The sequence below is a fragment of the Passer domesticus genome, chromosome 1 (genome assembly GCF_036417665.1).
Source record: "Passer domesticus isolate bPasDom1 chromosome 1, bPasDom1.hap1, whole genome shotgun sequence".
Classification (NCBI taxonomy): Eukaryota; Metazoa; Chordata; class Aves; order Passeriformes; family Passeridae; genus Passer; species Passer domesticus.
Window position 1 is genome coordinate 46,221,284 of NC_087474.1, and position 27,446 is coordinate 46,248,729.

Sequence of the window (27,446 nt, forward strand, 5' to 3'; positions counted from 1 at the left end):
TTATTAGAGAGCATCCAAAGGGGGCCATGGTGACCGGTCTAGAGGGGGAATTCATACGGAGAGTGACTCAGGTTACTTGACTGGAGGAGACTGAGGGGAGCCCTGATTGCAGCCAGCAGATTACTCACAAGGGGAAGCAGAGGAGCAGGCACTGGTCTCTTCCCTGTGGTGACCAATGATGGGGCTTGAAGGAGCAGCATGAATCTGTGCCAGGAGAGGTTTAGGTTGGGCAACCACCACAGAGTGACTGGGCGCCGATCAGGCTCCCCAGGGAAGTGGTCACAGCATCAGCCTGACAGAGTTCAAGAAACGTTTGGACAATGCTCTCAGGCACATGGTGTGACTGTTGGGGTGCCCTGTGCAGGGGCAGGAGTTGGACTCGATGATCCTTGTGGGTCCCTTCCAATTCAGGATATTCTGTGATTCTGTGATTCTAGTCCATGCTGATATCCATTTATCATGCTGGAATGCATCAAAATCTCAAGTTATTGCCGGTAAAATACCATCTCTGTTTCTCAATTATTTTTATTAATTTGTTTATCTCCTGATAAGGTAGTATACAGTATAAAACTTGGATAATTTCTTTTTTCATTCCTCTGCAGAAGTCAGCAGGGCTCATCTTAGGCGCTGTAATGTGAAATGAAATCACAGCAGTTGCAAGCTGAGTTACAAGCTGAGTTGCAATGAACAAATTCAGCCTCTTCTGTTATTTATACTAATAGTAGGGGTCATGTGAAATGTCTGACCTGTATGTGGGATGACAACCAGAAAGAACTTGAGAATCTCTATGCTCAGACACATCAGTTTTTTCTAAGACTTTTTAAAAACTCTGTCTTACCATGAAACAATCACAACAATTCCCACATTCCTTCTCCAGAACAAATGACTTTGAGAAAATCAATATTTCAGTCCTTGCCAATATTTTTTCTTATAAATCACAGAATTTACATTTCAGTTAATGATTTGGAAAGCTTGATTGACGGGGAAGAAAGAGTGAGTTTGTGCTGTTTTTGTGTTTGTGCTCCATTCAGTTGTATACATGCAGCCAGAGTGGTTTATTCCTTAAAAAAACTAAGGGAAAGGTCATGTTCACATGGGTTTTCTCACTCTGGAAGTGTGTATCATCTCCTCAGTGCTAGAAATATTACAATTCCCAATAGTGCTGTAGGAATTTCCATAATGGATTTCCGTCAGGAAAAATGTCTCTGTAAGCCTTTTTGTTGCCATATTAACAGCACTGACAAACAGGTTTGACTACATGTCTTTTGACAAGAATTATGTGATTTATCAGTGGTATTTCTGATATTTCTGTAAGCAAACAAGCTGAAATTAATATGTTTTTAAATATAATAACGGGCTTCTCAGTTTGTTTGTTTTTTGTTTGTTTTGTTGGGTGCTTTTTTGTCAGGACTTATGCACTTATATTTTCAATATGTACCAGTTGATCCTTCCTCTAAACTTTTAACTCAGTGGCCAATTTCCATCAAACATCACAAGGGGTAGCAGTTAGATATTACTTGAAGGCTACAAGAACTATGGGGCTATTAGGAGAGAGAGAGAGAGAAACTTTACAAAGTATTCGTTGATAAGAAAGCTAATAATCTTTCTCCTTTCTAGCCACCAGAGAATTCAAATGGAGCAGACTGGCAGAGAAATATAGAATTACTTGTTTTCATTTGCAAATCATATAACAAAGAGACAGTTTAAGGCCCTACAAGTCTGCAAGGGGTGGCAGGCAAACATTTGAGAACATGGAAATGGGCTTCTGAAAGAAAAAGAAAAATTATTTCCAATACTTAATTTAAAACATTGCTAAAATGGCCATTGGAAATATATCAAAACCTGCTATTATTACAGGGGTTTTTTTAGATGAGCATTTGTTTTTGTAAAAAATACTATTTCCATTTAGCAAATTCCTTGTCTTTTTAAATTTCAAATAATTCTAAGACATTATGAGGAAAATTGGACCCAAATCAGCATTTCTACAAAGAATGATGTCTTGCAAAGCAGTAAATACAGGAAAGTCTACTGATACAATTGAATTTCAACTTTGAAAAAGCCTCTGACCTTACTGCCCACAAGAGGCTACTGATGAGATCAGTGCTGTGATCCAGCTTCTGCTTCCATCAGTAGCATTCTTTACTCATGTGACGCCCCATTAACATTAAGGGAGCTATCAGTCTGCCCACATGAAAGAAATTGCAGTCAGCTCCCACAAAGACACTGATAGGGTAGTATATGATAAAATGACACTGAGACCTGAAAACGTGTTTCTCACTTTAAATGTTTCCTTGTTTTCTGCTGCTTGCTCAGCTTCCTTTTGAGGTTTATAAGCCCTTTGGAGCAGAGACTATTTTCCCCAGTGCCTGGCTGTAGACCAAGCAACTTGTGCTTTATGGACATGTATGAAACATGAGAGGTGCATAACTGTCTGCAGGAACTGGGGCTTCTTTGTGCATCATGGCACAGCCCATGCAGCCCCACAGTTCTGGATCCATAACCATAGAAGCAATAAACCCAAAAGGATCTCTCATAATTTGAGAACAAAGCTATACTTAATTAAAATAAGAAGAAACAAAGTGTGACCCTTTTCTTCATAGTTCCTTTTACAATAGCACATAATAAGTCTGTGGATCTTGCTATCTAAAGATATTCCCAAGCCCCAGTTTTGAGGGCAGTGTCAGGAAGCATTTGATTAGGGAAGGGCATAGTTCATGGTAGGAAAGGAGTAACTTGTCCCCCAGCTAAGCAAGTGCAGACTGAAAAGGTGCCTGTTTCATTCTCCATAGCATACAAGCTATGTTGAAACATTGCCAGTAAGAGTATCATCCCTCTCACCTCCAGGAAGCAGTAATGGATTCATCTGAATCAATGGCAATGTAAAATTTACATGTAAATTTTCATTACTTCAACTGTCACTGAAGATCACTCCTTCCTATAGTCTTATTTTTTAATTTGAGAGCATTCAGGGCTGAAAACCTAAGGAGGAAAAAAAAACAAAACCAAGAGACTTGATGGTAGCCAGAATATTTCATGCTCAAAGAACTTCCTCTGAAACCTGATAGGTTCCTGATTTACATTACAGGGCTCTGTCAGATATTTTAATATTTTTTACCTTTTCTTGTGTAAAGTTTATGTCAGCATCTTTAATTTCAGCTCAGGACAACACAGGCAGAAAAAGCGATGCAGGCATCTCCTGGCACATGCTCAGGTGACTGGCACCTGCACAGTAAGTGTGACATGCTCCAGATATTTATTCAGTTCAAGTACAGCTGATCTTTGTATGTGTGCTGGCCAGTTATCAGGACAGACATCACTTGGTCTGCACTACTGCACATCCACTCAGGTTGCTAGCTATTCAGAAATCCCAGACATAAGACCAAATTCCTGGCTTTCTGTGTCAACAAAATTTGGGGGGTGAGGGCAAGAAAGGACATGCATGGAAAGAATTGAGATATGTAGGTGAATACCCAGCTTTTCATGAAAGAAGAGATTGCTCCTCCACTAAGCAGTACAGTGGTGTTTGTCGCTGAGCACCTCCCCAGCTCCTGGAACATGGCACAAGGGAATTACAAGGGCAGAGCAGTGCAGCACTGCCAGTTTCAAGCCTTCTTCATGGCCCAGCATCTCCTGTCAGTGGCACCTGTGGACAAGGAATAGAATTAAGAGCGTGGTTATGGCAGAATTGTCTGGATGAGAACAAGGTGTGGCAGGCTCAGTGATGAAAATGCTTGGAATTAGCAAGGCAGCTCCTCCCTGCTTGCAACTCTGGTGTGGCCATTACCTCCTGGCACTATCCCTTGCAGCAATACCCTCAGGATTCCTCTCTCCCCCTGTGCCATACACTCTGTGTGTCATTGCTACACGGGTGAAAATAGCCACACGAGTAATTTATTAATTGGCAGAAGAATGTGAAATACTGAGAATGTGTCTTTATGAAGGGGCAGAGGAAAAGAAAACCTTTAAAAACTGCCAGTCTAATGATTATAAGATATCTATCTTCCCTCATTCTTGTCTTTATATGCCTTATTATTATTTATAACAAAAATGATCAAATGCTTGCTACGTTTTACCCAGTCTCTAGAAAAGAAGCCATCATTCTTCAGAATGATTTATCCTTTTTGAAGTTCCAGTCTTACAGGTTTGCAGATGTCACAGCACATGACTGGAGACTTACAGACTCTAACTAATAACTTTACTCATGAGCAGTCCCCAGGAAACTTCATGCATCCATTTCAGTGCATAGGTATTTACAGAAACAAGATCCAGTTGTCCTGAAAATCCATATATTTTGTATATTTATATTTTGTTATGTCTGAGCCATTGTCTCATGTCTGTTGTGATGACACTCTCATATTTTTTGAGTGGAAACAAGCTGGTTTAGATTTTGCTTCCAAATATTTTGTTTCCAAATGCTTTTCTATTTTTGTTTGTCTTTTTAGGTGTCATCCTGACATCTGTACTCTGAAAAATATAACCTTCTCAGTCTGAAATGCTGTTCTTCCAGCTAGAAGATATTATAATAACATTTATCTCTGTCCACTAAACATCACACTCCTATTTAAAGAGAGATTTTACAAGTTCTTGAATATCATAAGAAGAGTCTTGAGTCTCAGTTCAAAGTTTCAAAAGCTTCTTGCTCATATATGTGGAGCTTTATGCTGTGTTCTGAGAATCTATAGTCATGTCTCATTTACAAGAGCAAGATAAAATGAAATCACCTGGGGGTGGGGGGGAACGGGGTGTTATTTTGCCTGCAGTTCTTGATGCCTTGGCTTTTGTTTTATCTAAAAATTGCAAAGGGTGAATTCAGCCTATAGGTTGTGTAAGCAGTAGGGGTTAAACCTAGTTATAATTTAATTCAAGCCATGCTGAAGTGGTTGGAAGAGGAAGAAAGACACAATTTCCTCATAGTGACACTTCAAAGAGAATCTTAGCAGTGTAAATCTGGACGCTCCAGTTCTAGCAAGGAATCCTATGTGTGTATGTAATCAGCCTTCTTCCTAGCAGAGCACTCAGAGCTTCCTCAGGAGCACTGCAGGTCACATGGCTCCTCCTAAACCCAAGGGGGATCATGGGACTTCACATGCCATTTGTCAAGACCAGGTTCTACAAGCTGTCAGGAGGGTTCTTGGGCAGAGTCAGTTGCTCTGGCCAGTCTTGATCCCTACAGTCATTTCATAGCAATGCCAGACTTCTTATACTGACAGTCTGCTGTTTGACTGCATTTGCCTGAGCGCCTTTTGGACTGTTCAGCCAGCTACTTGTGCAGCAAGTATGCCAGGTATTTTCTCACTTTGTTGGCACAGACATTGTTCCTGCTGAACCTTACCTGATTATTAACCAACAGAAGGTTGGTAAGAGCGAGCTTCTTGGACATCTATCCAGGATCTAGATGTTACCATAACACAAATGGTCTTTAAATTCAGTATTTCAGGCACTTTCACTCCATTTTCACATCTGTCATTTTAAGTTGCATGAACTTGAAATGTTCTTTGTTTGTTTGCTTTAGTGATAGTCTTTGGCAAGACATGGACTTCCTGCAAGACTCCGTGGTCCTAGAACATGCAAGCCCTCAGGTCACATAGCACGCGGGGTGTTGCATGTCAGGCTCCATTTTCAAACACCTGCATCAGCACACAGCCTACAAACAGCTCCTAAACACAATTAAAGATCCCCTATAATTCCCAAGACAAAGATTCCCATGTCAAAGATTCCCATCCCCTTATTTTGCCAGATTGCTCCAATAACATTGTGTTGATGTCCACAGTGTTTTTCTGCCTTTCACAGAGTAATCAGTGTTCAGCAAACACCAAGCTTGCTTCTCAACCATGAGATGTGTTGCCGTCTCATGCTTGGGAAAATAAATGGCACATGCTTAGGAGTGCTTATTCACACAGGTACCTAACCAGATGTCAAAGTGATGAGTAATAGGGAGACTCAGCGAGTTGCTAATCGGCTATTAACTGTGTGCTTCAGTAATTAGCTTCTGCTGAAAACCAGTTCTCCACAGGCCACAATTTTAGGGTGAAAATGTCAAGTTAAATGAGAAACACACGGAGATGCTGTGGTTAACCTTGTCAATCAGTAGATGGCTCTGTTGCTTCTAGCCATCTTCAGGGAACAGCACTACATTGCCATGGCCAAGGAGAGCGCTCTTCCCCGGGGATACAAGGAGCCACTGACTGCTCACAGACCTTTTTACTTTGTTGTTTCCAAATGGTTCAATTTGCACACAGTATTGTTCATCTATTTATTTTTTTGAAGGTGTTTGTTAGTTGCACAAAATCTTTGTTAACTCTCTGGTTGAGCCATCTATGCATTGCTGTTTCATACACTTTAGCTTAAGTAATTATCTGCTCTTGACATCACCACAATTTCACAGCAACAGGTTACAAATGCCCCACTGGGAAGGAAGGGGTTATTTAAACTGTTTAGAAGTGGACTGTGAGTTTCTTCAGTTGTGTTTTCATAGTCACTGTCCTGGCTCCTTCTCATTCTCACCTTGTGGCCTAGCCATTGTGCAAGTGATGGGCTTCCTGTCAGCTTAAAACATGGCAACACTCACATCACCAAAAAAATTACAATTGCTTCATTGATTAGCCCCAGCAGAGAGAATGAATAAACACAGAGTTCAAGCTACTCTTCCCTTCCAAAGAAACAGTCACACCAAATTGGAATTGTAGGAGACTGCCAGGGCATCAGGAGGAAGCTTGGAGTGTTAGGCTCCTTCTATTCTGCAGATAAAAACAACATTTCAGTTACCCAGAAAATCTATTAATGAGTTTTCTCATGCATTAAATGACCACACAAAACCCTCTTCCCCTCTGTCCTAAAAACACAAGCCAGTATGATGCCAGAAGAACTCAGTGGTGGCAGAATTTGCAATGGGCTCAAGGAGATTATATTGGCTGCAATGGAAAGAAGTTAAAAAAGAGACAAGTTTATTATTTGGCAGTTGTGGGAAGATACAGCAAAACTAGTAGCAGTGGTAAAAAGTTCAGGAATAAATAGTAAACATTTCAGATGCAGGTGGATTAATGTTCAAAAGGTGGTCATGTTATCTGAGCTCCTGGAGCAAGGAAAGCAGGTCCTGTAGGCAGGATCTGCAGTCCTCAGGAAACACTGGGAATGTTTTTATGGGTTTCAATAGCCCATAGATCTGCCAAATGTTGTGCATTTCACTCAGGCCACTGAGGACCTTCTCACGCTGGCCTGGCTTTCAGCTGGTTTCTCAGGCACTCAGGCTGGCAGTGGGAAAATGTGTCAGGCTTTTGGCTTGTAGTTCTGTCTTTGGACTGTTAGGGGCCCCCATGGCTCTACTCCTGTGTAATCATGACCTGTCTGTAACTGGAGCATGGCCCCAAGCAGTGATCCAGGACAAGGGTACCAGGATAAAGGTTCCCAAGCTGACACACCTATGTCAGTGATGGCAGTATCCCCAACATTTTGCTTCACAGGTAAAGTAGCTTCAACTCCTTTTCTCACCCAGCAATGTCTGACTCATTCATTATCCTTCTGCACTGGAACCACAGGGGTCTGATGTTCTCTGTGCTTCCCTCCTGCTTGGTGACCATCTCTTCCCATTAATGTCCTTTCTACTTCCCAGCAGCATCCCTCTGGTAGCCCTCTCCAGCACTGCACTAGCCCACACCTCTGCTCTACACTGCTTAATGTATGTTGCCTGCTAGTCTGAAAATTGTTTGCAAGCATGTGTAAAATTGCACACAGGGGCATGGCACCTTTTGGAATCACTGTTTCAGTCCCAGTCTGGGGAAACATAATGAGGACAATAATAATCACAAAATCAAAGAAACAACTTTTCAACTTGTGAAAAATGCCTGCAGTCAAGGAATGACTGCCCAGCATGTGGAAATGAATAACCGGGGTCTGGAACAAGATTGGATTTATATTGCCATAGATTTCATACTGGATGACAAAAAACATCAGATTGAAATAGCAGAGGAATTTATCTAGAAAATGCTGCCTCACAGATCTATGAGAATATGAAATGTTAAAAATCCATATTCAATGAGGGGTCAAGGGAGATATTTAACCTTTCTTGGACTGTACATGTATGAAAACTTGAGTTAGATGGTTACAAGCTTTAAAGAAGGCTGACCCATTTTGCTGTTTAAAATATTCTGAGACTTCCATGGAGACATATCTGATGCCACCTATATATAATGACCTAGATTTTAAAAACAGTTGGGAAGCAGACGTCTGGAAATCTGCTGTGAATTTTAACATTTTCCATGCAAAGATGGAGTGTAAACTGGCAGTTTCATTTCACTTATGAAGGACAAAATGCATTTAGGGCTTCCCAGTTATATAATTAGGAATGTCATGTTTGGAAGATGACTGTGAAGTGACAACAGAGCCATCCTTTCCCTGCCAGATTCCTGTCCTAAAGGATGCTCAGGTAAGAACAGGTCTAATGCTATCTAATAACTGTATGGTTGTCTCTGTGCCATATCTTAATGGCTTATTAATAAATGGGTGTCAGTGGCACAAAATTCACAGGCACCACTAGTGCCTGCTGGCTGAGCTCTCACAGTGACTGACTAATGGAGCAGTGAAGAGAATTAATTGCTTTGCCAACAGAAAGGGGACAGAATAAAACAGACATTTGATAATCGAGATGAAGCACTTTACAGGATACCTTCCCCTCTCCTTAGATTAATAGGCTTCAGTACACAGGTTTTTGTTCCCACCTATATTCTCTGGAGCTCACTCAACCATCCACAGCATGGACTATGTGAAGTGGCATTTCTCCAGTTCAGCAGGCAGGCTGCCAAAAGAATCTCTTCTACTCCTATTTTAACATGAATTTCTATGAGTTGGGGAAACTAAATCAAGCAGTCATATGAAAGGGAATTGCTGGCAGAAAATATTTGGGAAAAAAAAAAAAAAGAAAAGGAAACTAAAATGTCCCTTTTCATATTTTAAATAGGAAAAAATGTCCCAGAACCTCATAGGCTCTGGGATCCAAAGGTCAGGAGACACAATAAGTAGTAAGCCTTAAAAAAACAAATAATCTAGTAGAGGGGAAAAAAAGAAAATTTATAAAAATAATCAAAAGCAAGTTAAAGGGTAATTAGTGAGATAAATAATACTGATTTCCAAAAAAAAATTTCAGCTGACAGCAAGAGGACACAAATATGTTTTTAGTGGAAGCTGACCAAAGATAACTAAGAATTGGTCCATGGGAGCATAATTGGCTTGATTGTCACAGCTCTTTAAATAAGAGTTTTGAGATTATGAAAACAGTTGTGTGTTACTACTGAAAGTGCTCATTAAAATTAAGCAGGCATTTCTGCAGGCTGCTAACAAAAAAATCCTATGAAAAGGTTTGATTATAGTTTGCTCTTCAGAAACTATCTGCACAACTTTTGGAGGCCAGAATGCACATGGAGCCAGAGAAAAAATATGCACTTTTCCCCACAGTTTCTTCAAAACCTTAGTGAATTACATTATAATCACATTATAAAATAAATGCTCATTTTAATCCCCTGCAAGTCTCACAAGTGCTATCCCTGTTACACAAACAAAGATGACTCCAGACACAACAGTTATGTCTTGAGAAATATCAGGCTAGATCATCTTTCACCAGAGCAAATAAAGGCCAGGAAAGATAAAATACTGTGAAATTATGTTGTTCTTTTTTTGCAGATGTCAAGAAAAATTCTGTGTTATAGTAGCAATACTGAATTAAGTCAGAGCTAAATACTAAAGTGATTATTGCTGTGCAGAATGATACAATGGCAGACATATGTGCTATGAATTGGAACATACCAGATGCTTGTTCAGATGAATCTTTGCAAAAATTGAGTCTAGTGCAATAAATTTCAGAGCTTCAGCTTCTCAGAAGAACACACTTTGAATTGCTTCTCATAAATATTTGGTGGTTACTCTTGCAACTCTTCTTATTTCCTGAGTGCAGTCCCATTAGTACGAGATGATGTTCCTGAGTCTCTTGAAGTCCAGTGTCAGAGGGGACTGCCTCCTGTTTTATGATGGCCCAGAACAAACTGATTTTGGATGATGCAACCATCAAGGGCATTTGAATGTCAACTGGAAGTATCAGGTGGAAACCCTGGGCAAAGGGAAGCTTGCAGTGGTGCAGCAGACACCAAGAACCTGAGTAGAAGGCAAGCAAAGAAGCTTGGGATGGACAGAAGCAAATGCTACCAGATGCTTTAACATCAGCTGAGTAATAGCAAGTAATTTTCACTTAACTGCTCTTTCTTATAACTGCAACACAAAGAAGTTTTGCCTATGCCTCCCATTCTTAACTGCACTTTTGCAGCAGAGAATTTAAACCTTTTAGAAGCCAATATGGTACTGCTGGCAGAAGAATGGATTTTGCACATGATTTTTTTTTTTTTTAATACAAATGGAACTAAACTTCTTTTAGTGTATACTGTGATTTTCAGAAATGACTAGGTTTCCAGAAATTGCCTATCTTTTATAGCAAATTTAATTAGGAATAACTCAGGTAGTAAAAACCTATAGCCACTTTACCATCTCATAGCTTGCAAAGTTGTCTTCCTAACAATATATAGTTCACGCCCTCCACAAACATGACAAGAGTCAATCCCCAGAAGTTAAATGAACCACATCCTCTGTGAATATACCAGCCCCCAACCATCTGCAGAAGGCCTGAGAAAATAGAGCTAGTAGTGTAACCCAGAAGGTCAATAAACTGATTCTTTCAGATCTGCACTATTTTGGATTTGCAGATAAAAGCCAGGATGTTAGCTTTCTGAGGCTGTTGCTTCTATATGTAGAGTGTGTTCACAACCTTTCTAAAGACAATTCAGAGCTATGTTAGCCTTCAGCTTTTCACACTTATTTGATATTTTCTAACTACAGTTCCACTCAGTGACAGGACGGTTGAAATTCCTATGATTCCTGTTGTAGCTATTTTGCAGGCTTCCTTTATCTACATAAACATTTCCTGTTCTGCTTTCTCATCCTCCCCCAGTGTCCTATAATGGCTTCCTATTGTCATTTTTTACCCTTTCTTTCACTTGAGTTCAAATGGATTTTCACTGGTGACCACTCCGTCTGTGATATTTCTTGGGTTAGAAATACATCACAGCTTCTCCCCAACTGAAGAAGTTTTCCATGTGCTACCAAATGCTTTGTATAAAATATGTAGTGAAATGTTTAAAATTCTTGACCACATCTTAATTTGACCAGAGCTACAGCACAATTGGTTCAAGTTCTGCACCTTACCCTTTTGTGATTTTTACTCCTGAGTGGTTTATTATTTATAGAGCACCATAGGTGTAATTTAGCCACTGTACAGGTGCTGTATTTCTCTGTGATAGATACTTCAGCACTATAATGATTTACTATGGAGCCTGCAGTCTGACTGAGATAGTTACAGACCACACAGCAGAAAACAAGGGAAAGACCAATGCTGAACAGCACCAGTATGGAAACTAGTTTGTTAAAGTCAAGTCAAAGTCAAGCTGAAAAAGAGGAGTCTTAAGGAGGTTCTTAAGTCTTTGTTATGTGGAATAAGAGATGCACCTCAGAAAGGTCTGGGAAATGAGCCTGAGTGATATTTGTCTGTCCTCACCCCCACTGCTGTGCTCTGACCAAAAAACCTTGCCTCCAGTGACTGTTTTGTGTCTCTCCTACTGGCCTTAAATCATCCTAGTCACTTTTACAACCTTGCTTCTCATCATCTTCTTTTCCAGCCATAAAATTTATGAATATCCCCCAGATAACACCACTGGCTCTGTCCCCGTACTAGCTTTACCAGTTCCTTGTTTTTTCTGTGCCTCCCATTATGGATATCTCCATCACGTGTACTTATTCTGCAGCACATTTTGCTGCCAGTCACTCAAACCTGACCCACGCTACAGCCCAAGGGATTCTCCCACTAACACTTAAGGATGCTTTGGGCACTCTTTGGTGCTTTTCATTTCAAAAAAGTAGAAGCCTGGTTCTTTTCCTTTCCCTGAAGGCTCTTCATGAAATACAATATTCCTTCTCTGAGATATTGAGTGATTCCATGCTGTACACCTGCAGATCCTGTTCCATCAGTGGGTCTCAGTTCTCAAGTAAGGGTGCTCCTCATTAACTTGTATGAATTCCCTCTTAATTGTCGTGATTGTGGATGGCATGCATCCACATGAAATAGTTTGCTTTACTAAAACAAGTGGGCCATTTTTTAGGGTTCTGCCTGTTGTTTAAGAGGAAGATGTTGTAAACATGGCTTCTCTTACATCCTAGAATTATGTTGGTTCATCCTCAGCTGGAATGTCTCTCCAATAGCTTTTGTGTTTTGAGAAATGAGTAGCTATAAGGTGGTTAAAAGATGAGATGAGGGAGATAATTCAGCAGGAAATATATCCCTGCTTCTGTTGAAGGAAGGTTTAGAATAGAATATAGAATATTGGATATAGAATAGAATAGAATAGAATAGAATAGAATAGAATAGAATAGAATAGTTCAGCTGGATGGGAGCTAAAATGATCATCTGCCTGACCACTTCAGGGCTGACCAAGTTAAAGCATGGTATTAAGGGCTTAGTCCAAATAAATGCGTCTTGAACTGTGCTGCACCAACCATCTCTCTAGAAAGCCTATTCCAGTGTTTAACCACCTTCTTGGTAAAGAAATGCTTCCCAATGTCCAAACTAAATCTTCCCTGGTGCAACTTTGAACCATTCTCATGCATTCTATCAACGGATCCCAAAGAGAAAAGATAAGCAACTCCAAGGATATGCCTTCCTGCCCTCTCACCATCTTTCATGCACTCTGGACACATCCAAGGATCTTCACATCCTTTTTAAGTTTTGGAGCCTAGAACTACCTAATATACTTAAAATTAGGTTGCAGCAGCTCAATGCAGTGGGATAATTATTCCTCTTGGCTGGCCAGTTGTGCTGTGTTTGATGCACTCCAGGATGAGGTTTGCCCTCCTGGCTGCCAGGGCACACACTGCTGGCTCCTTTTGAGCCTCCAGGCAATTGGCTTTCTGTGACCCCTTTCTGTGGGGCTGCTCTCCAGCCACCGCTCTCCTAGTGTGTACTTGTACCCAGCAGTATTCTCTCCCAAGTGCAGAATCTGGTATTTCAGGTGGCTAAATTTCATCCCATTATTCATAACCCAATGTTCCTGTCTATCCATATCTCTCTTCAAGGCCGCTTGTCCTTCAAAACAGTCAACAGCACTTCCCAGCTCAGTATCATCAGCAAACTTACTAATGGTGCATTCAACTCCTGCACCCAAATAATTGATAAATATATTGAACAGAACTGTTCCCAGGATTAAGTCCTGAGGAGCACTGCTGGTGACTGATCTCTATCCAGATGTAGCCTCATTCCCTACAACACTCTCAGTTCTACCCTCCAGTCAGTTAAAACTTGAGTAAAAAATATGCACCTTGACATCTTTTTTAAAAAAAACAAGCAATGATTTGCATTTTTTTTCTTTGCCAGATGAATTTCTGCAGTAAATGTGTGTTCTTCACACTCTGTCCCCTCAACTGATCTGAGTTTCATTTAAATTTACAAGATTACATCATCCCTTTTGAGCCAAGTATCCCTGGAGTGATAAGGAGGGAAATACAGTCATTAATGGGGTTAAACCCTATCCTGAAGAAAGCCAAAAAATTATTGTTCTGGTTTAAAGCAGTGACTGAATGGGGAATCACTAAGCTGCAGGGAGATATGTTCTGAGCTACATGTATTTGCCTTTGCAGCTCAAGAGATGCAAAGCTGAACAGGGGACTGATTAATGCTTCTGAACAGCTTTCTGGACATTTCAAAAGATAGAACATTCCCATCTTCCATTTTAGAAAAAGATATAGGAATAAATGCCCCAGACCCAAGAAGCAGGTTGGATTAAGATGGAAGGTGTGTAAGATGCCTTCATGGGTGTTCAAACCCTTATCAGAATTAAGTATTACCTGGGTGCTGGTATTCTTGATACTCTTTTATATATAATCTCTCCTTAGCAACTGATGGAAGAAGGGGAGAGTCGTGATTTCCTTGAAGTGCTGTGCCATCTGTCAGCTCTACTCATCTTTTCTTCAAACTTATTTTGAGATAGCTTCTTTTCTCCTTCTGACATTCTCTATTCCCAGGCTTGGCTATAGCTGGATGATTGTTGTGTTCAGATACAAACTATGAAATACATACAAACTGTTCACTTTAGAAATCTGAGGTATCTCATCAAGTGACATCCCATTGACACAAATGTTGACAACCAGTTTTCCACGAGGGGATGTGAAACAAGAAGATAACCAGTATGATTCTCTCAAATACTTCTGCAGGGAGTGCAGATATAGCATGACCCCATTGATCCCAGATAGCTTCTGTAGAAAAGCAGCCAGATCTGAAGTTCATTTGTGTTGGGAGCTGATGATAAACCTTGCAGACTTTCACCAGAGATAAGAGGATGATATTCTGCAATGGCCATAAACCATGCTAAGGAAGGTTTGTATTCCTGTGAAAGCTGTGAATTACTGTACCTGGTTTTTTCATATTTTTCTTGAACCTAAAAGATACAATGATTATGCAACACAATAAATAGATTCTTTTATATTTAAATGGGATTCTTTCATTGAGTAACATCTGGATCATGTGTGAGGGAAGAAATTATACATCTTTTAAAACTCTGCATCTGTTCTGATAATTTTAACCTTGCAAAGACTGGTCTTTGGCTTTTAAATTTTCTCTTGCTGTTAGTAGAACTTTATTTTAGGGTTTTAATTATTTTTACCTGCCCTCTGCAGTCTCTCCAACACAGCATTAAGGCAGAAGAGGTTAAAATGACAAAAAAAGCACATCCTTATACAATCAGGATGCTAAATCCAGCTGAGCAAAGCAAGCAGAGTGCAGATGCAAGACAGAAATAAAATATGCAGCAGACTCAGAAGTGAAAGAATAAAGAAGTCAGTATGGCAGACAGTGAGAATCTAAGCAAACACTGAAAACACAGCCCATGAAAGAAGCAAACACGCACCACTTATAATGAGGAAGGAAAAGTCAGGCTCAGGTCATCGCCACTCATTGGCAACGCACGAAGAGAGTCAGCAAATGCAAGCTGTATGGGTTTCTCTGAAAACAAAGGCTTGATTTTCAGAAATGGAATTTTCTTCTTCCCATGAAGCAGCATATCGCTTTGTAAAAGTCAGTCCCTCCGAAAAGTCAATGTGAATACCAGAATGTGGTTTAGGGTTTTGTCTTCTGGAGAAATGTTTATCCACACTAACTGGGGGTAATTGGAAAGGAATCATTATAAATTATCTGTGGAACTTTGAAATTTATCTCTTGCATTGTGTCATGTTCTGGCAGTAAAGTGAAAGTAAGTTAATGCTGGCGGTTCAGGAAAAAAGCTGGAACAGAAAATATCAGGAAAAGTGAAGGCAGTGAGTAGCTACTCAAAGCATAATTTACAATATGTGGATGTTACTCACATACCTGGAGCAAGATGTGCACGTGTGCACCTTTGCCATGCAGACACTGAGGCAAGAGGCAGAAGACTGAAGCAGAAAACAGCCTAAGTACTCTGTGCTCATGTCCACACGTGTTAGACCTCTGTCCCAAGCCCACCCACACCGAGTCCTTTTGGTTCACTTTGCTAGTCTTGAAAAATGTGATGAAGAGCCCTGGCATGTGGGAAAAAGCTAATGGTTTGGTAAAGCTCTTATGGCTTGGTCTGCTTTTTTAATCCTTTGTTAAATGTGATTGCAGCTCAGAATTCATCTTTTTTTTTTATGTTTTGCAAATTGAATTAAAAATAAATAAATAGCTAAAAGGAGCTTTCTGGCAAATTTATTTTATGTCTGTGTTGTTATAATTCAGCTAGCAAACACCAAGTTTTTCAGAGGAAAACATCCAGGGCTCATGGCTTAAAAGATCAAAAGCAGAAACAAGGGAGCAAGGAGCTACATCCTTTGCTACCAGCCCAGCATCCATTACTAAGATTTTTATTATAAAGTTATATAAAAGCAGCAGTGACAAATTATGAGCTCAGGAAGATCTCATATATCACATTGATGGAACTAACAAAATTTTAAAATATGTGTCGTTTTAAAGGGTAATGAATAAAGATAAATGTGTCTTGTTCCATACTCCAGAAATGAGCAGCTCTTCAGAATGGGGAACTGAATAAACCTATCGTTTCACATCACTTTCAATTCTTCTACCATAATTTTCACAGCCAAAATAACTTAATGGGAAAGTGACACAGGTCACCGATGTAATAAAAAGCTGAATGTCAGATGGTGAGAAAAAAGTCCTCAGTGGTTTTAACAGTATCAAGAGTATCAGAGGCTTGGCTTTCCTGAAGCCAGGCCTATCTGCAACCAGCTCTCACAGCATTTGCACTGGGGGAACTGCTGGTGCAAACCAGGCAAAGCAAAATGAAGTTCAAGTAAAGACCTGTTTCTGAAAGGTGGAAAGGTCTAAGCACAACAGACACCTCAGCTTGACAATGTAAATTCTGTGAGGGCTCAAACAGAAAGGGGCAATTACTGCCTTATGCTCAAGGTCTAATCTTAAATTATAGGATAGTTTCCTAATGAGGGGGAACACTGCTGGAGACAGCTGTGGTGGATGGAAGGCAACACTTCAGTAATTACAGATCCTTGCACATCAGTGGCAGAAATTACCAAACTCCAAGGGGAAACACCTTCATAATGTTTGTTTTTACACAATCAAATATCATTCTAAGTTTGCAGTGGAATGGAAACATTCAAGTATGGGAAACTTAAGACTGGATTTCAGCCCTACATGATGCATGTTAGGAGCTGGACTGCATTGGCAGAGGTGAGTTAGTGTGCTGGGATCTTAATTTGGGTTTGGGTACGATAACAATGATCAACTAGAGAAATGCAACACTTGTCAGTGGCAGTCTCCTAGAGAGGGAGAAAAAAGAAAACCAGCAGACAAGTCTTAGGCAGAACATCTGATATGGCATAATCAGAACAAACTTGTTCCCTTCTTTCAAGATGACTGCTAGCAGCAAGGGTGTTGAATATTTCATACACTTTCTTATGACACAGAGCATGTTACTGGACAGACTGAAAAAACAATTCACAGTTTAACTTTTTTTTTTTGCCTTTGTGGGCTATACAGTCATAGACAGCAGTCTAAAACATGGTCTGCAGACTTCCAGGGTTCTACAGATGACTTCCAAGGACTGCAGCAGAAATAACTAAAGAACAAGCGGTTGTCTCATCTCTATTCAAGGATCTGCATGTCTCCAGTAAATTTACAGGGGTCTACAGGTGAAGAAAGCTTAAAATCTTTGCATTTACACCATTACTATTACATAAGAAGAAATTGATGATATTTTTCCAATTCCATGGATGGCTCAGCTCCTACTAGCATGATACTCAACTATATTTTCAGAGTATCTTTACTTCAGCCAGTACACAGAACAAGACCAGATTATGTAATTAGCAGCTGTTCAATGATTTGTGTTCTACTGGTTGTTTAATGGGGTTTCAGGCTTTACTTTAATGTATTCTTTTGTAATGAAGGAAGGATTTTTTGTTTCCCAAGATGCTTGTTTATTGGCATTTAACAGTATAAAATCTGAGTACTTCATAAATATTTTTTTTAAGAAAATCTATGAGTGGATAAAAAAATGGGGGGAAAAGTAGAATAATCTTGGCAACCAATGTGAGATATTAAAACCTGATCCTTTTAAGCACTTAATGTTTGGGAATTTTTTTCATATATAAAAAACATTGACTTTGGTTACAGCTCTGAACACAGCACTTTCTCACATCAGGAGTCACACTGATCACCAGGGAAATTAGGAGCTTCCGGGTAGACATATACAAAGTTTGCCTGGAATGCAAGGAGTTCTGGAGCAGTGGGACAGAGTCCAAGGCAGCATTTAAACCCCAGGGACCATTTATCCATACCATATCTTCTCTTTACCCTCAGCTTTAAGTTCTGTACTTCTGATTGATCCAGTCCTTACCTCCACTCTGTAAACTTGCAGTCCTAATCCTCTTGCACAGCAAAACCTAGCCTTAATAAATCCAAGATTAATGGACCACAGGCATCAGCCCCATGTACAGCTTGTTTCTTGGACCAGCACTGTTCTCCATCTCCATTTCTCAGCATCAGTGTTCCCATTGCCTTTCTCCCTTTCTCCTGTGTCAACTCAGCCAGGTTCAACCACAAGCTCTCTTTGTGGGTATTCCCAAGCTCTGATGGTCCCTTCCAGCTTCTTCCTTGCACTTTATTTCATCACCAGTGTTCTCCCTCATCTCTGATTCTGGTCTAAAACTTTCATCCTTCCTCCTCCAGGATCACTTTCCACTGAGGCTTCTGCTGTGCAGCAGCTTCCCCTTTCCTCCATAGTGCTAGCCAGAGGAAGCTGGCTGAAAACCAGGCTGTGCCCCTCTCTCAGTTCAAACCTCAACATTAGGCATGACCTGGTACAATGCCAGCCTTATAACAACCGGGAAAAGTTATCTTAAATTTGGATTGGAATGTGCTCAGGGAAGACAAGTCATCAGGGAGGTTAGCTGCTAAAACCATGAAGGTTTCTGTTGAACATTTTGTGAGTGACAAACCTTCAAGGGCCTCCCTCTGACTGAGCAAACTGTAGCTGCATTTGCTGAAGGAGTGTTAAAGAGAGAGACTCTTTCAGCAAGACCACTTCTCCCCCCTCCCCCCAGCCCTCCTGACACAAGGGCCAAATCTCCACTCCAAACGCCTTTGACCTGACCAAGCCTTTGAGGCTGTGTCTGAAAATTACAGCCACGTAGAGCCAGACGGCTCTGAACAGCTCAATTCTAGGAGCTGAATTCAAAAGAAATTATAACTGGCTATAAACAGGGCTTTGTGAGGTGTGCAGACAATTTTAATAATACCTGGAGCCACCAGACTCACCTACAATAACTGATTTCATTTGAAGAAATCTATACAAAAACTGTTTTGGTACAGCCTACAGTAAACAAGCTTTTGTTTTATCTTCCTCCTCCCCATGTTAATTGTGACAGATACAGCCTGACATCATTGTAATCTGGGAAACAGATAGTTAGGAAAGGAATTGCAGCCACACCAGCATCTAGCTTTCATCTGACTTCTTTCTGCTCTTTGATCTCTTAGCTGGCTAATTAAGAAGCTTGAATCAGCACCCTACCAAAATAGGTTGTGCCTTTTTTCCATACCTGTGACCCTCAGAAAGAACAACCAGTGTACTCACGTTCAGTGAAAGAGGCATTGCTTATGAGTCTTTCAGTTCTGTTCATTTAGATGGCCATATAAATGTGTGCTGTGCTCTACTGCGGACCCTCCTCTTTCTGCATTTCCTATTCAAAGACGAATTGAGGGGGGAAAAATACAAGCCTTGACATCACATTTTGCAAAGGAAGCAAATGTGCTCCTCCCTACATCTAAATGAATGGCCTTTTAAGGTGACTGCTGAATTAAATTCCTGTATGATGAAATCAACAGGCCTGAGAAAGTTCTTATTTCCGAAAAAGAAAAATGCAGCAGGGAAGAAAAAAAAATAAAAATCAGCCAGTATGTGATTGCAGGGCTGAGAGCTGAATAGGAGCTGTTTACACTAACTCAATAAAGATACTTTACTCAGCTTTGGTAGTAAGGCAGCTTCACAGGCTGAAGGGAAATGGGGATATACATATTCTGAGCCTGCTAAGCTTCTTTAATGTAAGACATGTGCATTTCGCTGAAGTCCTGAAATACCTCACTTAGAAGAAAGATGATTGAAACCCCAAGCCCATCTTTCTGTTTATCATACATTACATATTTCTGACATACTTTGAGCAGTACTGTATGCAACCAACACCAGTCTTTACATATATATGCTTGTAAGGTATGCAGCTAAAAACCTAATTTCTGTGAAGACCTAAAATACCCTTAAGACGGAGTAAAAATAATCTCATTAGGGGAATGGGGCACGTCTGGACATTCTCAGGATAGAAGCTCTACCCAAGAACAGACTGTCACTTTACCCTTGCAGGGGGAAATCACAGGGAACCAAACCACCATGAAATGCAAAAATTAAACAGTCTCCCTGCAGTCTTGAAAAAAAAAAACCCAGAGACCTCCACGAAGGCCATAAATTTTGTAGAGCTCAGGAGGTCACTAACGGTTAATTAACACTACTGAAGCACTTTTCTCTCATTTTTCACAGTGATATTGCAGAAACATGAGAATGCAATGGACATGAAAATCTGGCTCCAGTTTTTTATGTCTCCTTATACCTACTGCCACAATGTAACCCTAAAGCTTGGGTCCTTCCTCCACCTCTTCCATTGTTGGGATTTCTCCTGTGGCTGCATTGTTGATAGAAATAATAGCTTTAGGGCAGGAGAGGTCCTTTAAGGTGTTGGTATTTTTATTATTATTCCATCATCCAGACTTGCATTAAGTAAGGTTAGACCAAACAGTGATAAAACATTGATGTCTTATCTTAACTATTCTCAGTATTGCTACAGGCAATGGTGCTACACCAGAGATAACTGAATGTTAAGAGAAGGTGGCTATTTTAGACAAGCCTACATGTGCAGGAAGGAAGGGAATGTGACACCTCGTTACGGATTTAGTTTTAAGATAAATTAAGCAGAAAGCAAAGATTTTCCCTTTTCGAAAGCAATTCCTCCTCCTATCACAGATTTACAGGTGGTAAATTAATTACTTGGGCAGTACAAATAAGGAATGGAGAAGGAGCTGAATGATGGATTGAAAACCTTTCACAGGCAAGTGACTTCTATCACAACGAGCAGGGGAACACTGCAGTCAAAGCTACTTTCTGTGTCATAATCTGGAGCTAACCCTGAACTGGATGTCTCAGCAGGGGATGTGACAGCACTACACCCTTTTAATTTCTACTGTCTTCTTTGCTCTCTGTCTACTAAAAGAATGAATTCTGCAGAGTTTTGGACCCTGCATCTTATCCATAGCAACCACAACACTTACCTCAGATTTGCTAAAATGCAAATCTTGAATTTAGATGAAAGAAGATGGATCTTCCCCCGATACTCTAATTCTGAGCTTGACTGAACTTTAGAGGTAAACATCTTAGTCAGCATCAGGGCTTCCTGATGTCCCTTCCCATCTTACAGCCTGCAGACTCTGGCTTAGCAGCCCATGACCTTTGCTAGCAATCAGTGGGAAAGCACTGAAGAAAAATTTCTGAGTGATGACTCACTCTACCAGAGCTTGGTTACTCTATCATTTTCTAACGCTGCTGATGGGAAGATATTTTCTATTGTGAGAGGCTTGTTTTCCTGCTCCATAGGAACAATGATCCATAAGGATTTCCTGAGGAGTGACTTCTCCTTAGACTAAGTCTTCTTGTCTCTTAACCTCTGGAAGACTAACTGAATTACCCATTACCCAGTTAGTTATAACCTTCCTGTTCCCTCCTGTGTTTTCAACACCTACTTTAATGTAGAGGACTCCTCATTGGACACAGGCACCGGGGAACAGGGAACTAATGAAAAACTTTCATAAATCAGCAGAGGACGTGGAAACATGAAGGACCCACAGGAGAAATCAGGGGACCCATGTGGAATACAGCATGGGGGACTGCACTTGGAGTTGAGCAACACAGTCCTGGCAATGCTGGAGTGTGACCTCCAACTTGGAAGAGCTGACCCTGATGAGGGTCACGGCAGCAGACTTCTTTCTTCTCTGATCAGAGATAGCACTTGGGGCTTCTTAAGAAAGCAAAGGCACAACAGCAGTCAAAGTTTATCTGTTTGGGCAGAAGTCCCAAAGCCACTACATTCTTCCCCTTTTATTTACAGCCTTCGGCGACGACTTCGCTCTGATGGCTGCAGACTGTAATGTTTCACTGGAAGCACAGCTGGCTGTTTGGGGTGGCTGACACACAGAGCTGCACCTGCTAGAATAGATGCTAAGAAAAGAGATGTGTTCTGAGAGATACAAAGGCATTGTCTGACCCGTGACAGATTGTATGGGCAAAAGAGTTTGTTAAGACCATCCTGTGTGACCTCCTGCGTTGACCATCTGCTGACTCCTGGTTGGGTGACAGAAAACCTTTCAAGATGCTACCAAACCTGTAGAAATTACTCTGATTTTATGGTGAGTATTGGTAAATATGTGTGCATGTGCCTTTAGATTGGAAGAGATGTCAGTCACACTGCATAGCTCACTATTGTCCCTTTTTCTACTCCCAGGAGGCTGGGAGAAGCAGCTGTACTGCAGAGATGCCAACCATCAGCAAAATACAGCAATTGTTTTATGAGTTTAATGCTATTTATCTTCTAATTTATTTACCAGAGGTATATGTAATGCTCAATGAAAGCCAGTTCGCTGAGGAGAAAAGTCTTTAAAACACCCTTCCATTTGCTAATGTACTTTTCTTATTAGATAGATTTTTTTTTTTTGTTTTAGAATATTTAAGCATCATTAAAAAAAAAAAAAAGGAAACAAGTAAGTGAGGGTGGAGAGCTCAAGCTGAGAGAAGATGGGAGCAGACAATGGAAAGCAGGCCAGCTAGGTCTCATCTTCTTGTTTCTAATTACTTGCCCTACCAAGGATGGGGCCCCCGTTGGCCTGGAAGCGTTTGGTGGCTGCTGCAAAGGCTCACATGCTTAGGGGTGAATGGTCACTTTGTGTAACTGTGTCCGAAGGAGTTTGCTCTGATCTCCAGACAAATGGGAGAAAGTTGCTGGCTTGGTATTTGCCAGCACAGGTACTGCAATCTCCTCTGTGTTTACTACAGGTATTTGTTATGGCTGGGACCGCACAGCGAGCACTGCCAGCCTCTGCACCAAGTGGAATTAATTGCAGGATGGAGGCCCACTGCGGAACAGATAAGAGGGATCTAGAAAAATGACGGAGGCCAGACAGCATGAGATAAATGGTGGTGAGAAAGCCTGCATTAATAGCAGTAATGTAGCTGTGTTTCCTGAAATGACAGCAAGAAATTCCCTAGTGTGGACACACTTCTTGTTGGCCAAAACATTCTGAATTCCTCAATAATCAGGCAGGAAGTGGTAAAATCCATCATACAAAATGAACAAGATATTATTTTTTCCAACATTAAAAACACATTTTAGGTCATACCTATCATAGAAAAAAAAAACATTTTATGGCAAATCAGATTTTTTTTCTGCCACACTTAATTTTTCAGTGATGTACAACAAGTGGAATTTCTGTACACAAAGATGTGTTTTAGGAGCTTTGCTTCCATCCAAATCAGTACCTTACCTAATAGGTGCAATATTCAAAAGTACTCACTGCTCTTTCAAAAATTTGCTCAAATAAAAATTATGTTTTAGTAGCTTCCCTGTCAAGTAACCAGACAGAAAAGCAGAATTATAACAGCCATCAGTTTTGTGCTTTGTGTAAACAGCTGGAGTTAGGTAATTTCTGGTTTATTTTTGTCACTTTGTGTGATTTTGTCCAGTTTGCACTATAACTGAAGTCAGTGTTGACTCTGTACCACAACAGGTCTACAGGCTTGTACCTACCTTGCCTTGGTTGGCTGTTCTGAGAGCCTCCTACCAAGATTTCCTGTTGCCTCCATTTTAGAGCAGTTCTGTCTTTTCTCCAGTGAGTGGAAGTTAGTAAGACCCAGCAGATGCTGCTGCCTGAGTTCAGTCAGCAGAGTAACACTGTGATTCCTTCCAGCTTCTTTGCTTGTACATCAAGAGGAAGGAGGATGCTAACTTTATAACTTCTCCCCATTGTGACCCAGAGGTTAGGCACCTTGCCATATACAGATGTTATCAAAAATGGAATCATTTTATAAATAAACTGTGAAATAACAACGGTCTACATAAATGTATGCTTTGGTTCAAGACCGATGTATTCCATTCTTTGAGAACATTCTCTAAATAAACTGAATGTTTTCATTTTATACTTTGTTATGATTTATCACATTGTGGTTTATTTAAGGCTTTCAATGTTCTCTGTTCCATTTGCTGAACTTTAGATATGGAATTAAAATACGCTTGACTTCACAGTCTTCCTTTATATTCAAAGAAGAAGCCGTGTAGCTATCACAATGGATTAAGACACACTACACGAAAACCCTGTCACTTTTGCAACTCCATTTATGCAAGAAGACAACAGTAGTTAACGGATCCATCTAAGACATTGAATTGAATGGACAATTTTTTCATAGCTGTGGTAATTATGAACACTCTGAAAAAGGCTGCTTTGCCAGTTGTAGCCCAAGAAAATTGAATACTGTTCTCTTGCAAAAAAATGCTCTGCAAGTATTCAGCCATCTTATTCCATTACATGCCATTACAAAAAACAGTGACTTGTTTATTCATTGGAAGTTCATGAACATACACTACATCTTTTGACAGTCCATAAACACTGCTTTAGCCTTCTTTCTCTCAGAGGCACAGGCTCAAGCTAAGAACCTTTCTAAAGGATTACTTCTCCATGCATCCATGACGGACAGACCATAGCACTAATAGAATCATGACCCCAAAACTAAGTGAACTGCATTCTTTCATACAGATTCCAACAGCCAGCTGTGCTGTCTGGACTCAGGCACAACAGAGTTATGGGGTGACACACCCATCTGCAGGGAAAGCTTTTCTTTTGGGGCACATCCCCCCAAAACATCAGGACCCAATGTTCAAGTCTGTCCAAACCAACTCTTTCATGAAGTAGGGGTTTCCAGGAAAAAATATTAATGGTGTTGAGATATCTTCACAATAAACTCTTTCTGCTGTTTCCAAACCTGTCAAATTCCATTTGGTATTTAGTTATGCCTTAAATAATTTATTTACTGTCTTGAAATGATTCATATAACTATATAGTTCTGCCAAGTGAATTCCATTGCCATGGGGACATTTGCAGACATTTTAAATAGTTGAGATAAATACAATAAACTAGAAAAACCACCAAGAAATAAATTGATATAAAATGGAAGATCACTGGCTCACAAACTGGAATGAAATAAGCACATTTTTGAACCAGCTAGCCAAGTCAACAGTAACTGCACAAGTTGCTTAATAATACACTACAGGTAGAACAATACTGCATTCTTTCTTCAATAAAGCAGGCAAAACAATTTTTAAAGAAAGGTAGTGTGGACACGTATCTGCTTCCTACACAACTGAACCCTCTTTCAATAACATTAAATATTCCAGCTAGGTAATTTAAGGAAATAAAGAACACACAGGAACTGGCAAGTAAGTGTCAGTCCAATAGACTATTTCTATCACAATATCTTTGGAGAAAGTGAGTAATATCTGAAGACAGACATGGCCATTAGAAATAGTACTAAATTCATAAAACAATACTACTAAATTCATAAAACATGAAAACATACATCCAAGCATTTCTGGTCTATCTATCTACCTATCTATCTATCTATCTATCTATCTATCTATCTATCTATCTATCTATCTATCTAATCTTTTATTTAGTATGTTATATAACAGAGGCATTCCCATGCACTCCATGAGCACAAGATTAACTACCAAAAAATGCTATCAATGTAAAAACAAACAGTATATGCTTCCTATATATTTGACCACAGTTTTTTTACCATAGTTTTTACAGTACTTTGGGCATTACACTGGACTGTTACGGGGGGAAAAAAAAAAAAAAAGAAGCATTGGCAAGGAGTTTAGAAACATCCTGTGTAGGAATGTTTCTGTGTAGGAATGGAAGAGTCCATGCTGGCAGTTTATCCACAAAGGACACTTATTGAGCGCATGACCCAGAAGTTGTTTCAAAAAAATATATTTATGACATTATGTAAATAACCCCAACCCTTATTTTTCCACACTTCCATGTAGATTATGTGTTTTGCATTAAAATTTACACACTATAAGGAGTGTGTCTGAAGACTGGCTCTGTAACAAGCACATAATTTCTTCATAAACTCTCTAACACGCTAACTTTCTGTTATTACAACAACACAAGAACTTTCCTTATCTGGAGGACTAAGGATAAGTTTTGGGTTATGCTAATGCATCTACTTTGAAAGAAGCTCTTGAAATATTCTTGGCTTATATATTGTATTCATCATCAAAAAGACCATTATCTCCCATTATGAATCCCAAATGTCTATGTAACTGATTCTTTCAGAACTGTGCTCTATTTCTAGTATTGCTCAGTCATCATAGAAAATCACTAAGTATTTTTCTCCTTATGTAAAATACAAGTTCAGAATGTTGCAATTCAGAATATAAACACAAAGAAGTAATCTGAATTAAGCTGCAGCATTTTCCTTGTTCTATGTTTCTAGGATTTTTTCTACATTATGCACCAATAATTTAACTAAGTGGTTTGAACCATAATGTATTTTGAGTATTTCTATAATGTTATATTCATATTTTATCAGTTTGTGGTTTTCTTACAAAATATAATTTTGAGATGTTTTTCTATTAACAGTGAGCTTTGACTGTTCAAGATTGAATAACCCTTAAATTGAAAAATTCCCACTATCACCAATGGCAGTAGCATTCAGTCAGACCTGTGTGTAATCAGATGCCAACTGTCACACATGATTTAAGTAAAAAATAAAAAAGAGTTTGCTTTTTACTTACTGCTAAGTATTTCATATCACCTTTTGTTGCAAAAGACAAGTGAGTAGCTCTACTGGATTAACTGGAGCTATATGCATAGGTGTGTTCAGCTTAATGACTGCCACTAAATAAACTATCAGCAAAGCCCAAAAGACAGGGACAAATAAGTCATCCTCTGACAAAAGCTGGAGACAAAACCAAGCAGTGAACTAGAAAAGCTTCTATTCATTGATTCTAGCCAAGGGGTTCAACAGCTGGGTTTAGGCTGGAACCTAGAGATCACATGCATAAGGAGTACCTGAAATTTGCAAGTGAGTGTCTGAAAAGTGACTTTCAGGAGGTTTTGTAGGGTTGATACTCTGGTACCACAACACCAATAATTTTTTTCATACAGAGCAGCTACTCAGAAAAACTGGGAAGGATGGTCTGACTACCTTGGACAAATTACACGTTTGTGTGGTAGATTAGACAGGAGTGGTGGTACAAGTCCTACTCTGTGTGAAATCCTTTGCTCCTAAAGGTCGTGCCAAGCAATTAATTTTGCTTAATCAATTCATTTAAGTGCCAGGTGCAGCCTCCAAGGCCAGATCTGAGAGCCAAGTCACGTGCTAAGTAAGCACAGTGGCACAAGGGTAAGTGCACTGGTGGCTCAGGACCTGCCTAACCCGTGGGAGCAGAGTCCAGGCTGGTCCAGCTTGAGGCACAAAGGGAGAGACTTGTAACTTTGGAATGAGCTTGGAGAGGATTCCAGATTGTAGGCATGCCAGTAACTATAACAGAAGCTGCAGTCACATTTTTACAGGTAAAGGAAACAGAATGAAGTGGCAAAGTGATTAAAATGCCAGTAAGTGGCACAATCTGCAACACTTGGCTTCAGCTGTTCAGCATTTCTACCCAAGGCCTTGATGTGCATACTGCTACCTCAAGTCTAATGTCAAGTACTGGATGTACTGCTGCTT

The 27,446-nt window shown here is 40.0% G+C and overlaps 2 long non-coding RNA genes across 2 annotated transcripts; one reads left to right on the top strand and one right to left on the bottom strand.

Moving 5' to 3' along the window:
* Positions 1 to 551: 551 nt before the first annotated feature.
* On the bottom strand, positions 552 to 19,297 carry LOC135287931 (uncharacterized). The gene is made up of 3 exons (XR_010351362.1): positions 19,197 to 19,297; positions 2,839 to 3,643; positions 552 to 746 (listed from the first exon to the last, which is right to left on the bottom strand). It is a non-coding gene; the product is annotated as an uncharacterized LOC135287931 (long non-coding RNA).
* On the top strand, positions 8,006 to 24,499 carry LOC135287926 (uncharacterized). Its single transcript, XR_010351360.1, has 3 exons — positions 8,006 to 8,422; positions 21,769 to 22,066; positions 22,710 to 24,499. It is a non-coding gene; the product is annotated as an uncharacterized LOC135287926 (long non-coding RNA).
* Positions 24,500 to 27,446: the final 2,947 nt, after the last annotated feature.